The 15,842-nt window shown below is 32.9% G+C and overlaps 1 protein-coding gene across 1 annotated transcript in view; it reads left to right on the top strand.

Annotated features, from left to right (window-relative positions):
• The window catches only part of LRRIQ3 (leucine rich repeats and IQ motif containing 3), a 188,941-nt gene that overhangs the window by 2,387 nt on the left and 170,712 nt on the right, over positions 1-15,842 (top strand). The gene's annotated exons all lie outside the window — the stretch shown is intronic.

The following is a 15,842-nucleotide window of genomic DNA, read 5'->3' as shown; positions in this document are numbered from 1 at the left end:
GAGACCGGGGATCGAGTCCTACTTTTTCCATAATGTCATATAGTTGGAATTTTATAGCCTTTTCAGGTTGGTCTCTTTCACTTGGTAATATGCATGTAATGTACACCATGTCTTTTCATGGCTTGATAACCAATTTCTTTTTACTGCTGATTACTCAGCATTAAATAGTCCATTAAATAGTCATTAAATAGTCCATTGTCTAGATGTGCCACACTTTATCTATTCATCTGCTGAAGGACATCTTGGTTGCTCCAAAATTTTGGCAATTATGATGAAAGTTGTAGTGAACATCCATGTGCAGATTCTTCTGTGGAAATAAGTATTCAACTCCTTTGGATAAACGCCAAGGAGTGCAATTACTGGATCTTATGATAAGAGTGTGTTTTGTTTTATAAGATATAGCCAAACCATCTTCCAAGCTTGCTGTACTATATTGCATTCCCACCAGCAATGAATGACAATTTCTGTGGCTCCACATCCTTGCCAGCAGTTGGTGGTGTCAGTGTTCAAGATTTCGGTCATTCTAATAGGAATGTAATGATATCTCGTTTTAATATGACATCTGAATATCTTCTTTGGTGAAATCTTAAGGTCTTTGGCCCATTTTAAAATCTGGTTGTTCATTTTAAGTGTTTTAAGTGTTCTTTGTCTATTTTTGGATAAAAGTTATTTATTTAAACTTATTTATCAGATCTGTCTTTTGTACATACTATTTCCCAGTCTGTGGCTTGCTTTCTCATTTATTTGACATTACCTTTTGCAAATTATATGTCTTTAATTTTAATGAAGTATAGGTTATAAAATATTTCTGTCATGGGTTATGATTTTTTATTATACTGAAGGTCATCTAGATTTTCTTCAAGGTTATCTTCTAGGAGTTTTATTTATAGTTTTCTGTTTTAGAGTGGGGTCATAGATCCACTTTGAATGAATTTTTCTGAAGGTGTAAAATATGTGTCTAGATTATTATTATTTTTTTTTTGCATATGGATGCCCAGTTTTTTCAGCACCATTTGTTGAAAGTCTGTCTTAGCACCATTGTATTGTCTTTGCTTCTTTGTCAGAGATTTTGAGTATATTTGTCTATTTCTGGACTCTGTTCTGTTCCATTGGTCTATATTTCTGTTATTTTGACAGTACTATGCTGTCTTGACAATTACAGATTTATAGTAAGTCTTAAAGTCGGCGGTGTCATTCCTCCAACTTTGTTCTTCAATAGTGTGTTAGATATTGTGGGTTTTTGCCTTTTTAAAATAAACTTTAAAATTAGTTTGTTGATACTGAGATTTTGAATGGAATTGCATTAAATTTATAGATCAAGCTGGGAAGAACAGGTATCTCAAAACTGAGTTTTCCTGTTCAGGCTATCAATGCACATGGAGTCTCTCTCCATTTATTTAGTTCTTTGATTTTGTTTATCAGCAAAATGGAACAGCAGTTTTCTGTTTCCTCCTATTTTGTTACATATATATCTAAATATTTCATTTTTGGGGGTGGTAATATAAACAGATTTGTGTTTTAACTTGTTCATTACTGGTATATTGGAGACTGATTGGCTTTTGTGTATGGACCTTATATCTGCAACCTGTTAAAATTTCTTATTTGCTCCAGGGTTTGGTGGGATTTTTATTTGTTTTCTGTTTTGTTTTGTTGATTCTTTTGGATTTTTTTTTCTTTCCAAATAAAGATTTTGGATTTTTTTCCTTCCAAATTATCTTCTAAATAAAGATTTTATTTATTTATTTGAGAGAGAGAGAGCACGTGCATGAGCATGAGTGGGAGAGAGGGGCAAAGGGAGAAGGAGAAGCAGACTCCTCACTGAGCAGGGAACCCGAAGCTGGGCTCAAGGCTAGGACTGATTCTGAGATCATGACCTGAGCTGAAGGCAGATGCTTAATAAACTGAGCCACCTTGGCATCCCCTTTTGAATTTTCTACATAGGTGATCATGTCATTTGTGAACACACACAGAGTTTTGTTCCCTTCTTCCCAATCTGTATATTTTTTAATTTCCCTGATCTGTCTTACTGAATTAGCTAAGGCTTTCAGCATGATGTTAAAAAGCAGTGATGAATTGGGACATCCTTGCCTTGGACCTGATCTTAGCGGGGAAGCTTCTAATTTCTTACCATGAAGTATGATGTTAGCTGCAGATTTTTTATAGATATTTTTATCAAGTTTTGGAAGTTCTCTATCCCTGATAAATTTTTTCATGAAAAGGGTTGGATTTGATCAAATTATTTTTCTGTATCTATTGAAATGACCATATGATTTTTTTCCCTGTTAATGTGATTGATTACATTAATTGAATGTTTAACAGACTTGCATACCTGAGAAAAATCCCACTTAGTAGATTATTTTTATACATTGTTGGATTCAATTTACTAAACTTTTTTTCAAGATTTTTGCATCTGTTTTCAGGAGAAATATTGATCTGTTGTTTTCTATTCTTGTAATGTCTTCGGCAGTAGCATTAGGATAATGCTGGCCTCATAGAATGAGTTAGGTTTTGCTTCTGTCCTCTGAAAGGGATTGTAGAGAATTGGTATAATTTCTTCCTTAAATTTGGTAGCATTCCTCAGTGAACTCATATGGGTCTGATGCTTTCTGTTTTGAAAGACTATTAATTATTGATTCAATATATTTCATACATATCTGCCTACTCAGATTGTCTATTCTTGTGTGCACTTGGCAGATTGTGTCTTTCAAGTAATTGGTCCATTTTATCTAGGATATCCAATTTTTGTGCATGGAACTATTCCTAGTAATTCTTTATTATACTTCCAATGTCCATGGAGTCTGTAGTAGTGTCCTGTCTTTAATTTCTGATATTAATAATTTGTGTTCACTCTCATTTTTTTCTTTGCCTGGTTTATCAATGTTGATTTTTCCAGAAAACCTGATTTGGCTTTGGATTTTCTCTATTGATTTTCTGTTTTCAATTGCATTGATTTCTCCTGTAATTTTTATTATTTCTTTACTTCTGCTTACTTTGGATTTGACTTGCTCTTTTTTTTTTCTAGTTTCCTAAGGTAGAGTTTAGATTATTGCTTTTGGATTTTTCTTCTTTTGTGATATATGCATTTATGGTAAATTTCCCTACAAGTACTGCTTTTGCTACATCCCATGAATTTTGATAAGTAGTATTTTTATTTTCATTTAATTTAAAATATTTTCAAATTTCTCTTGAGATCTTCTTTGGCCCATGTGTTATTTAGAAATGCATTGTTTAATCTCTACATATTTGGGGATTTTCCAGCCATCTTTCTGTTATTGTTGTGTAGTTTAATTCCATTGTGATCTGGGGAAGACATTGTATAATTTCTATTCTTTTAAATTTGTCAAATTTTTTTAGGCCCAGAGTGTGGCCTATCTTGGTAAATGTTTATGTGGGCTTTTAATGAATATACATTCAATTGTTGTTGGATGAATTAGTCTGTAGATGTCAATTATATCCAGTTGATTGATGGTGTTGTTGTGTCTAACTATGCTCTTACTGATTTTCTGTCTGCTAGATCTATTCATTTCTGATAGTGGGGTTGAAGTTGCCAACTGTGATAGTGGATTCATCTATTTCTTGCAATTCTATCAGTTTTGCTTCACTTTTGTTAGGTTCATAAACTTTATCAGTTGGTATGTCCTTTTAGAAAAATTACCCCATTATTATTATGTGATGCCATTCTTTATCCTGATAACTTCCCTAGCTTTGAAGATTGCTCTGTTTAAAGTTACTATAGTTACTCCTGCTTTCTTTGATTGATGTCTGCACGATATATCTTTATCACTTTATGTCTTTACCTTTAAAGTGGGTTTCTTATAGACAGCATATACTTTTTTAAAAAGATTTTATTTATTTATTTATTCATGAGAGACACATACACACAGAGAGAGAGAGAGAGAGAGAGAGAGAGAGAGGGAGAGAGGGAGGGAGGTACAGACAAGGCAGAGGGAGAAGCAGGCTCCATGCAGGGAGCCTGATGTGGGACTCGATCCTGGGACTCCAGGATCATGCCCTGAGCCAATGGCAGGCACTAAACCACTGAGCCATCCAGGGATCCCCTTGTTTTGTTTTTTAATCTCATCTGATAATCTCTTTAACTTGGTTCATTGGACCTTTGACATTCATAATGATTATTGACATATTTAGACTAATATTTGCAATATCCATTGTTGTTTTCTATTTGTTGCCATTACTCTTTGTTTTTATCATCTGTCTTTCACTCTTTTTATGGCTTTTGTGGTTTTAAACGAGCATTGTATATGATTCCATTTTCTCTCCTTTCATGCCATATTGGTTATAGTTCTTATTTTACCATTTTTAGTGGTTGCCCTGAACTTTGCAATCCATATTATTAACTAATTCAGTTCTATTTTCAAATAACATTGCCCCTTCCCAGGTAGTGTAAGTACCTTATAATTAGAAAATGAACCTAATATTCCTTTTCTCTAAAGAACTTAACATTTCTTGTAAGATAGGTCTACTGTCAGCAGAGTTCCTCAATGTTTGTTTGTCTATGAATGTTTTTGTTTCTCCTTCATTTTGAAAGATAATTTCACAGGGTACAGAATTGTAGGTTGTTTTTTTTTTTCCTTAATACTTTAAATATTTTACTTCATTCTTTCTTGCCCACATGATTTCTTAAGAGGTGTCGATTTCTATACAGATATTTTTCTAGATTTTTTATTAGCTTTTATTGTTTTATATCCATCTTCTGGCTCATCACCCTTTATAGAGTTTTTTCACGCTTATAGTTTTACAGTCTACAAGCAAGGAATAAAATAAAAGTTGAAAACTGGTATTTTCACAAAAGCTTTTTTAAAGTTTTTGAACAGAAATCTACAGCCCTCTTAATTTTAGAAAGCAAATACATTTAAAGGACAGAAAATAAGTTGTATTGATTATAAGTGCATCTTTGATTCATTTTTCCAGATGACTTTTTATGTCATTGGGCACATGTGGAATATACCACAAAAATGCAATGTTTTAAGGAATCAATGTTCTTTATATAAACTTGCAAACCAACTAGATTCCATTTTCATTTGTCAAGAGATATTAAATTCTAGTTATTCTGCTATAACTCATCTCCTTAATTTTTAGAGTGCATTTTGCATGTGATGTAAAATCATGGCAAGTCCTCATCAAAACAGTACTGACTCGATGAATAGTTTGGCCAAATAAAAAGTATTCATTAAAAAAATTCATTAAAATTAAATTAAAATTAATTTTAATGAATTAAAAATTCATTAAAAAATAATTATGATGGCACTAAATATACTGCAGACATTCTAAACTACAAGTAGTTTATAACCACAACAGATATAAAATATTACTAGTTCTATTTCTAACAGATTTTTGAAAAAAAAAAAACCTTTATTTCCCCCCTTTTCATTATTTTATTTTATTTTATTTTATTTTATTTTATTTTATTTGCAGAATCTTAGTAAATTTTATTGTAATTCTGGAGTCTAATGTCCAGAATTCAACTTATAATGATGTCATAACTACTGCTTAAAAAAATAAGTTACTGTAACATAGGTCACCAAACTAATATTATGTTTTAATACACTCTTTACTTAAAATAGTAATGCATTTGTATACCTGTCATCTAAAATTCCAGTGACTGTGATGCCCAGAGGTCACTGACACAGCAAAACATTTTTTTTGAAAATTTCTTTAAAATATTTATTAAAATTTTCTTTAAAATATTTACCCATTTGAAAAGGAAATAAACATACAGAATAAAGCATTTTTACCTTTCAATATTTAATTTAGTTATTCATTTATTATAACCTCATATATTTTTCTATGTTTATTGCCTATTTTTTAAATGAAAAAGGAATAAAGAGACTTACAAATGATGTATATTTTATAAAGACATAGTTTTTACAGCGTGGTTAAAAATGTATGATAATTTTAAAATTAGTACTTTAGTCGATATAAACTAGGTTTACTGACAATGGTACTGATTTCTTTTTAACTACAGGACTTCTTTGAAACTGTAATTGGAGTCCTGATGCTTTCCATAATATGTTGCTATACTTAAATTTGCCTCTTGAGCATTATATTAATTGAACTTGATGTTACACCCATTTATATGTGCATTTTACAAAGTAATTGTGAAATTATCAAAAATATAAAAGGAACACAAGTGCCTGGATTCCTCTTTAATTGTCATATTTAAAATTGGTAGTACTTCGTACACAGGCTTTTAAGTAGGTATAAGAGGAGTTCTCAATTGCAGTGGTTTTCAGCTTCCCTTGGTGGGCAGTATAATCATCTGGGTCCATAGATGCAGAGATAAGATTCAAGAGGTAAACTAATGGGGCCTGAGAATTTCTGTTATTTTAGTTATACTGATGTGCAATAAAGAATAAGAAATAAAATTAAATGTTCCATGAGAATCCTCACTTCTTCAAACTGATTGGGCTATGTGACAGACTATTTAATTGAATAGTTTGAATAACTGAAAAATGCCTTATACTCAATATAGAATGCTGGTTCTTAAAAAATGGAAATACAGAGGACTACATTTAATCTTATAATTTACTAATTTCATAGTCTTTTCTTTGAATAGAATAACTTGATCTCATACAATAATGTTCTATTCTAGAATTTTGTTTATATAAAGGTTGTTTATATGTTGGCAAATAAATACTATCAATAGAGATGAATAATGATGCAGTAGAAAACACAAATATAAATGATCCTGTATTTAAGATGATTTTAGAATTCATATTACCAACTAAAAAATTAGTTGAGAATGGCTTGAAAATTAAACCGTATAAAAGAAAGATCAGTTAATAGGAACCAAAAATATGTTTACAAGCACTTGGGGTGAGATTCAGTATTTAAGCATTTCATTAACTTTGAATGACTGGCAGATAATGAAGAAATATCTTTGTAGGAACCACAGTATTTGGAGACACTTTTTTTCCTGAGTTAAGATATGGAAAACAAGTAAAAAGTTGGTTGTTTTTCATTGTACAAGACCCTTCAGGGACCCTGGGTGGATCAGTGTTGAGCTTCTCCCTTTGGCTCAGGTCATGATCTCAGGGTCCTGGGATCCAGTGCTGTGTTAGGCTGCTTCTCCCTCTGCATATGTCTCTGCCCCTCTCCGCGTCTCTCGTTAATAAATAGATAAAATCTTTAAAAAAAAAAAAAAAGACCCTCCATATGATCTGGTTAAAGTTAACATTTCTAGAATTTCTAGATATTTATAGAGACATATGAGATGAAATAATGACAAAATACTCCCATCCTCAAATATTTGAGAATATAATCAAGGATTATAATAATTTTTCATAGATATATTTACTGAAAATATATTACTGATTTATTTTTCTTATGCTTACTTTGGATTTAATTTGCTCTTTAGTTTCCTAAGGTGGAAACTGAAATGATTGATTTTAGATCTTCTTTTCTAGTATGTAAATTCAATGCTATAAATTACTCTCTAAACACTGCATTTATTGCATCCCACAAATTTTGATAAGGGGTATTTTCATTTAGTTCAAAATATTTAAAAAATTATCTTTGAGCCATATGTTGCTTAGAAATACATTGTTTAATCTCAATGTATTTTGGTATTTTCCAGCTATCTTTATTTTATTGATATCTAGTTTAATTCCACTATGTTCTGAGACAGATACATGCTTTCTGTTCTTTTAAATTTGTTGAGGTTTGTTTTGTGGCCCAGATTATGTTCTATCTATGGCTTAATTAATTAATTTCAGTGTACAGGTCTTTTACTCATTGCTAAATTTATTCTTAGGTATTTTATTCTTTTTGATGTAACTGTAAATAGCATTGTATTCTTAAATTCTCTTTCTGATAGTTGATTATTGGTGTATAGGATCACAAAGATTTTGGTTGGTTTTGTTTCTTGCAGTTATACTGAATTCCTTTATTTAATGTGTGGAGTCTGTAAGGTTTTCTATGTACAATATGTTCTCTACAAATAGTGACAGTTTTACTTCCTCCTTTCCAACTTGGATGCTTTTTATTTCCTTTTGTTTCTTAATTGCTCTCTGGACTTCTAATACTATGTTGAATAAAAATGGTGAGAGTGGGCATCCTTGTCTTGTTCCTGATCATAAAGGAAAAGCTTTTAGCTGTTACTGTTGTGTATGATGTTATCTGTGGGTTTGTCATATATGGCCTTTATTGTGTTCCACCCATACCCTTTGTTGAAATACTCATCATAAATGGATGTTGAATTTTGTCAAGTGCTTTCTCTGAAGCTGTCAAGATGATCATATGGTTTTTATCCTTCATTTTGTTAATGTGGTATATCATCACATGTATCCAATTGTGCATGCTGATCTATCCTTTCAACCCAGGCATAAATCCCACTGCATTAGGGTGTGTGATCCTTTTAATGCATTGTTGAGCTTGGTTTGCAAATACCTTGTTGAGGATTTTTGCGTCTACATTCATCAGGAATCCTGGCTCATGACTCTCTCTCTCTCTTTTTTTCCATAGGGTCCTCTAGTTTTGGTACCAAGATAATGCTGAGCACATAAAATGAGTTTGGAAATGTTTTCTCCTCTCCTTTTTTAGAGGAATATGAGAAGACTTGGTATTAACTGTTTGAATGTTTGGTAGAATTAACCCCCATCACTTTATTTTAATTATTATATGTCTGTACATTTAAAGTATGATTCCCAGACAACATATAGTTGATGTGATTTTTTGATCTACTCTAACTTTGACCCATTATATCTTTATGTTAGTGCTTTGATCATTGATGTTTAAATAAATTATTTCTGTAGTTGGATTAATAGCTACTATATTTGTTACTGTTTTCTATTTGTTGCTTTCGCTTTTGTTCCAATTTTAGCCTTCAACTCTTTTCTGCCTTTTTGGCTTAATTGAGCACTGTATATGATTTCGTTTTCTATCTTATCTCAGCATAACTTATTTATTTTTTATTTTTTAATTTTTTTATTAGTTGCCTTTGAGATTGCAATAACAAGTACATTCTCAGATAACATATACTACTTCACATTGGTGTGAATACCTTTTAATAACATGATATTTCTATTTCTTCCCTCCTATTCTTGCATCATTGCTGCCATTCATTTTATTTATAAATATGCATACATACATATAATATATATACATAGATAATAAAATACATCTTGCTATTAGCTTTTGAGCAAATTTTTACCTGTTCCCCACTGCTCTTCCTTTCTTTATGTAGATCTGAGTTTCTGAAGTATATTATTTTCTTTCTCTCTAACAAACTGATTTTGACATTTCTTGCAAATCAATTCTATTGGTAACAAATTCCCTTAATTTTTGTTTGTGTGAGAGTCTTTATTTTTCATCTGCTTTCAAAAGACAATTTCACAGGGCATAGATTTTTATATTAATGAGTTATTTTTTTCTTGACAGTAAATATTTCACTCTATCCTCTCTGTGCTTGCGTGGTTTCTTAGGAGAAGTTGGATATAATTCTGATTTTTGCTCCTCTATGGATAAGGTATCTCCCTCCCCATTGGTGTTTTGTTTATTTGTTTTGTTTTTATTTTGTTTTTGCCTTAACCCTGTTTGGTGTTTTCTGAGCTTCTTATATTGGTGGGTTGGTGTCTGACATTAATTTGCATAAATTCTCCCATCAGTACTATTTCAAATATTTATTCTTTTTTAAAATATCACTTTCTTCTCATTCTGGTATTCCTATTATGTATATGCTACACTTTTTGTAGTTGTTTCACAGTTCTGGAATATCCTGTTCAGCTTTTTTCAGTGTTTTTTTTTTTCTCTTTGATTTTTGGTTTTGAAATTGCTATTGACATGTTCCCAAGCTCAAAGATTGTTTCCTTTAGGCATATCCAGTCAACTAAAGAGGCCATCAAAGATATCAATCACTTCTGTTACAATGATTTGGATCTCTAACATTTCTTTTGATTATTTTTAAAATTTGTTATCTTTTTACACTGTCTCTTCTTGTTTGTTGTCTGTTTTTTCCTTTAGAGTCATTAGCATGTTAGATATAATTGTTTTAAAATCTCAGTCTGATCTTTCCAACATTCCTGTAGTATCTGAATCTGGTTCTTACGCTTGCTGTATGTTGTCTTTTAGTATGCCTTGTAATTTTTTTATTGAAAGCCAGACATCATTTACTGGTGAAAAGAATCCTAGTAAAATAGTGTGTGGTGTGGTGGTAGGTGTGGATAGGTCTCAGTCTTTTAGTTAGGCTGTGCTTCCTAGGCTGTGAATTTCACACATGCTTCTCAGCCTTCCTATACCTTAGGGGGGGACAAGATGGCTACAGTGGGCTGGAATTGTGCACTTCCTTTCCCCCAAATAGAAGGCTTGACAGAGATGTAGTTCGACATTTCCCTACTTGCATGTTAGTTAGGCTCTGGCAAGACCTCAGTTGTTTGTTGTGTGTTAAATATTTTCTCTTGAGGGCAGGTCTTGTTAAGAAGAACAGGGTTGGTCTGGTATATTTCAGAATTATTCCTTTCCTCTCTCCTTGTCAGAAGCCTGAGCAAATTTTTCTCTAATATTCACTCCAAGGACTTGGTAGAGCTCCTGGATGTTAGTCTCACAAAAGGATGAGGGCTGGAGTTTCTAAATCTGAGTTGTCAACACCTAGCCTCTAGTTGCTTGTCAGTCATTGTTTCCTGCCCTGGCACTGGTTCCTATAGAAGTTTCTTGAGTTGTGTTCTGCTGGTGAGTTTCTATTCCAGTCACTTATGAATCTTTGAATCCACCTGTCTGTCTCTCTGATTTTTAATTCAGTGATTTTCATTGTAACCGCACTTTTCTGATGAATCTAAGAATTGCTGATTTTTCATTTTGTTTATTTTTTTATATTTTAGACTGTTATGACAACTTCTAAGCTCCTTATATGCTGGACCAGAAACCAGAAGTGCCCTAATTACTTTTTGAAGACCACATTCTATGTTGAGTTGTTAATTGAGCCAGATTTATTTTAGTAACACTTATTTATAGTGCTAGTTATGTGCCAGACACTATCTAAAGTCTCTATGCCAACTCGTTTAGTCTTCATAACAATTCTATCCATTTAGTACTATTGTGATCCTGATTTTATAGGTGAGGAAATTGAGGCATATAACTTGGATACATAACAAACTGAGGGTGTATAACTTGTTTGAGGTCACCAAGCTCAGAGAAACTTATATTTGTTTCTTGTTTTTCTAACTTCATAAGCTTAAAAATAAGTTCAAAAATAACAATAGCTTCCTTTAACCAATAGAACGTGGTTGGGGTAGAGCTGTGCCAGTTGGGTTTACCCTTCAGAAGGCCCGACAGTGTCTACTTTTGTACTTTTTTGGTCCTGAGACAACCATGGAGAAAGTCTTGCTACCCTACTATGGAGACACACAAATAGACATGTGAAGTAATAACATAGCAAAGGCTGGTGTGTGTAGGTGGAGAGAACCTGGGACAGTATGGTGAGAGAGACCATACATCCTAGCACACTAGCTGAACCTGCCCTCCAGTGTTCTTGCTAATGTATATGTATATTAGCCGTCTTGGAGGTGTCAGTTCAGATGAGCCCTACAAGACTGAATCTCTAATATCACTTGGAAAAAAACTACCTGGTTGAATCAAGTCAACCTACAACCTATTTATTTATTTATTTATTTATTTATTTATTTATTTATTTATTTAGTGATGGGAATATTTAGGATATACTAGAATTCCAGTGATAAATTCCAATTGATCATGGTGTATAATTTTTTTTAATGCTGAGTTTTTTTTTTAATTTTTATTTATTTGTGATGGTCACAGAGAGAGAGATAGGCAGAGACACAGGCAGAGGGAGAAGCAGGCTCCATGCACCGGGAGCCCGATGTGGGATTCGATCCCGGATCTCCAGGATCACGCCCTGGGCCAAAGGCAGGCACCAAACCGCTGCGCCACCCAGGGATCCCTTAATGCTGAGTTTTGAATTTGATTTCCAAGAATTTTGTTCAGGACTTTTCTATGTATATTCTTTAGGGATATTGGCTTGTAATTTTCTTTTCTTTAGTATCCTTGTCTTGCTTTGGTATCAGGGTAATGATGATTTTGTAAAGTGAATTGGGAAGTGTTTTCTCCTGTTCACCTTTTTGGAAGAGTTTGAGAAGGATTGGCACTCATTCTTTAAATGTTTGACAGATTATGCCAATTCAGCCCTCCATGGCTGAACTTTTCTTTGTTGAGAGGTTTTTGATATTGATTCATTCCCTTACTGGAGTTAGTCTGTGCAGGTATCCTATTTTTCATGAATAATTTCATGAATAAGACTTAGTAGATTTTATGTTTCTAGGAATTATCCATTTCTCCTAGATTGTTCACTTTGTTTGTTGTATAATTATTCATAGTATTCTCATGATTCTTTATGTTTATTTGATACTAGTTACAATGTCTTCTCTTTTATTTTGACTTTATTTGAGTGTTCTCAGGTTTTTTTTTTTTTTTTTTTGTTGTTGTTGTTGTTGTTATTGTTAAGTCTAGCAAAGCTGGCCAATTTTGTTTATTCTTTCAAAACCCAACCCTTAGTTTTGTTAATCTTTTCATGTTTTATTTCATTTATTTCTGTTCTGGTCTTTTTTATTTCCTTACTTTGCCTAACTTGGGTATAATTTGTTGTTTTTTTCTTTAATTCTTAGAGGTAAGAAGTTAGCTTTTTTATTTGAGGTATTTTTTTAATGTATGCATTTATCACCATAAAATTCCCTATTAGAATTACTTTTACTGCATTCTGTAAGTGTTGTTATGTTGTGTTTCTATTTTCCATCGTTTTTAATTTTTTTTTTTTTTTTTTTTTAGGTTTTGCTTTGATTTCTGAGGTCAAAAGACACCTGGGTGACTCAGCAGTTGAGTGTCTGCCTTAGGCTCAGGGTATGATCCCAGGGTCTGGGGATTGAGTCTCACATCAGGTTCCCTGTGAGGAGGAGCCTGCTTCTCCCTCTGCCTGTTTCTGCCTCCTCTCTCTCTCTGTCTCTCTCTCTCTCTCTCTCTCTGTGTCTCTCATGAATGAATAAATAAAATCTTAAAAAACATTTTTCTGAGATTGATAAAGGAAAGAGAAAAAAATTCTACTTTTGAATAATACCAGTGGTAGATTATTGACATTATGTTCAAGTGACATGTGAATTCTATTAATGCAGAAGAGTTTAAAATAAAAATCTTTCATTGATTGTGATAAGTTTATAGACAATCACTATACTAGTAACAATATTTAGAATTCCTAAAAATAAATGCTAGGAAGATTATATCTTCTATAATAAATAAAGAAACCACAAAATAAACTATTAGAGATAGAATAATCTGTGTGAACAATGGATGTTTAAAATCATAGTTTATCTCTATGTATCTTTGTTTATAGATATACATACACACACGTGTACCAGTGCATTGAAAAAGATGTAAAGTCACCGTCAGCTTTATGTGAAGAAAAAGGATCTCTCTACTCTTCCAAGTTGATGTGTTTTGTTTATCCAGAGATTTTGCTATGAGTTATAATCTAAAAAACTTTACCTTTAGTTAATAAGAATGCATTAAGATTGGATCATTGGGCAGCCCGGTGGCTCAGCGGTTTAGCGCTGCCTTCAGTCCGGGGCATGATTCCAGAGATCGGGGATCGAGTCCCACGTCCGGCTCCCTGCATGGATCCTGCTTCTCCCTCTCCCTGTGTCTCTGCCTCCCCCGCTCTGTGTCTCTATGAATAAATAAATAAATCTTTAAAAAATGAAAAAAAATGGATCATTAATTGTAACCAATATACAACACTAATGCAAGATACTAATGGGGGAACTGACAGTGAGGGTGTATATGTGATCTCTGTGTACCTAAAACAGCTCTAAAAAATAAAGTGTATTTAATACTTTAAAAAATATCATTTGGCTAAAAAACGAAAGGAAAAAATTAGTTTGGTATATGATACTCACTTTGCAGATTTCTTACAGAGTTGCTATTGACTCAAAAATTTGATTCTATAGCTGAAACTATTGAGCACCCCGTTGTCTTGAAACGTCCTGATTTATGCCTGAGATATGGTCTCTCATAAATCCCTGTTATAAACTGGAGTTTGCCTGTATTAGGTCAAAATAAAAAAATGGGTTTTTGAAAGGAGAGTCTGAGGAAAGACTGAGAATTTTTTCTAAATAGGGAGTCCAAATGATGGGATATATTTTGTACATTGCCTTTCATTTGAGGACCTATGGAGCTTGATAAATTTGTAAAGATTCATTCATAACTGTTTATTTTATATATTTGGAGGACTGTTATCTTAGGCTAGTGTTGCTCAAGGTGCCCATGACTTGCCCAGGTGCATGTTCAATTACAGATTCCTTGGCTCTCAGCCCAGAGATATGTAGGTATGATATGGGACCTAGGAATCTGCTTTCTGTTTAATTCCTTAGGTGGTACTTAAGACTTTGAGCATTACAGTTCATGGCCTTGGCTAGGATATAAGAAGTAGCTAATCTCTTGAAAGAGTGTGAGGTTTTATCTGGGTTTCCACATTTATTTTCATTTGGATTATGCTAACCTAGTTTATTTCCACATGGGAAAGATTCTTCCAATAGGGAAGGTAGTTAATCTTAGTAAATGCTCTCAGGCCACTTGAGTTCAAATATTCTCTTCTAAACTATCACTGGTGACTGTTTTGTGAAAGCTAAAATAACCCACAGTAAGGGAAATTTCAAATATATAAGAAATACTATGTAAAATTATATTAAAAAGCTTTGACCCAGATTTTACATGGACTTAAATTAGATTTTAAAACTGTTAGGATTCTAGATCTTAGTTACCTAGTTGAATTTAACATGGAAATAAATAATGTGATTGCAAATTGTATCTTTAAGAAGCTTATAACAGTTGAAACCCTATATTGCCTCTTTAGCTACATTTTTCAGCCTCTTACACAAAGGTTAGCACTATCCTGACTTGGAAGTTTATCATTCGATGCATTTCTTTATTTAGCAGAATATTTTAACCAAAATTATTATGCAAAGTATAGTAAGGTGTGATTTTCTTGTTTCAGTTTTCTTGCCTAGAAGTGATGATTTTCTCTCAACTGTTTCACCATGTTCCATGTTCTCTAAGTTCTAGGAAAAAGGAATTTTTTTTTTACTCTTTTACTGATTAGTTGATTTGTAAAGGCAGTGATAACATTTTTGGTTTCTAGTTATATAAATTTCCTACTTTAAAATGTTTTGAATTAGAAGGTTTTATGGGAACTATTTTTTCCTGAAGTTTTCAAATTTGAATATAGTTGATACACAATGTTACATTAGTTTCAGTTATACAACTTAGTGATTTGACAATTTTATGCATTATGCTGTGTTCACCACATATGTAGCTACCATCTGTCCCATTACATCACTATTATAATATCATTGACTGTATTCTTTATGCAGTGCCTCTTATTCCTGTGACTTAATCATTCTGTAACTGGAGGCCTGTATCTGCCTCTCCCTTCACCCATTTTGCCCAACTCCCTTTTGTCTGACAACTGTCAGTTCATTCTCTCTATGTATAGTCTGATTCTGCTTTTTGATTCTTTTTTAAGTTTTTTTTAAATATTTTATTTATTCATGAGAGGCAGAGAGAGAGAGAGAGAGAGAGGAAGAGAGAGAGAGAGAGAGAGAGAGAGAGGCAGAGACATAGGCAGCGGGAGAAGCAGGCTCCCTGCAGGGAGCCCGATGTGAGACTTGATCCTGGGACTCCAGGATCATGCCCTGGGCCGAAGGCAGGTGCTCAACTGCTGAGCCACCCAGGTGTCCCTGCTTTTTTTTTTTTTTTTTTGATTCCACTTAAATTCTTACTATTATAGTCTCACTAGCTATTTGCAGATTATTTGTTTGTTTATTTTT

The sequence above is a fragment of the Nyctereutes procyonoides genome, unplaced genomic scaffold (assembly GCF_905146905.1).
Source record: "Nyctereutes procyonoides isolate TBG_1078 unplaced genomic scaffold, NYPRO_anot_genome, whole genome shotgun sequence".
Lineage (NCBI taxonomy): Eukaryota > Metazoa > Chordata > Mammalia > Carnivora > Canidae > Nyctereutes > Nyctereutes procyonoides.
This window is presented reverse-complemented; position numbering and strand designations above follow the sequence as displayed.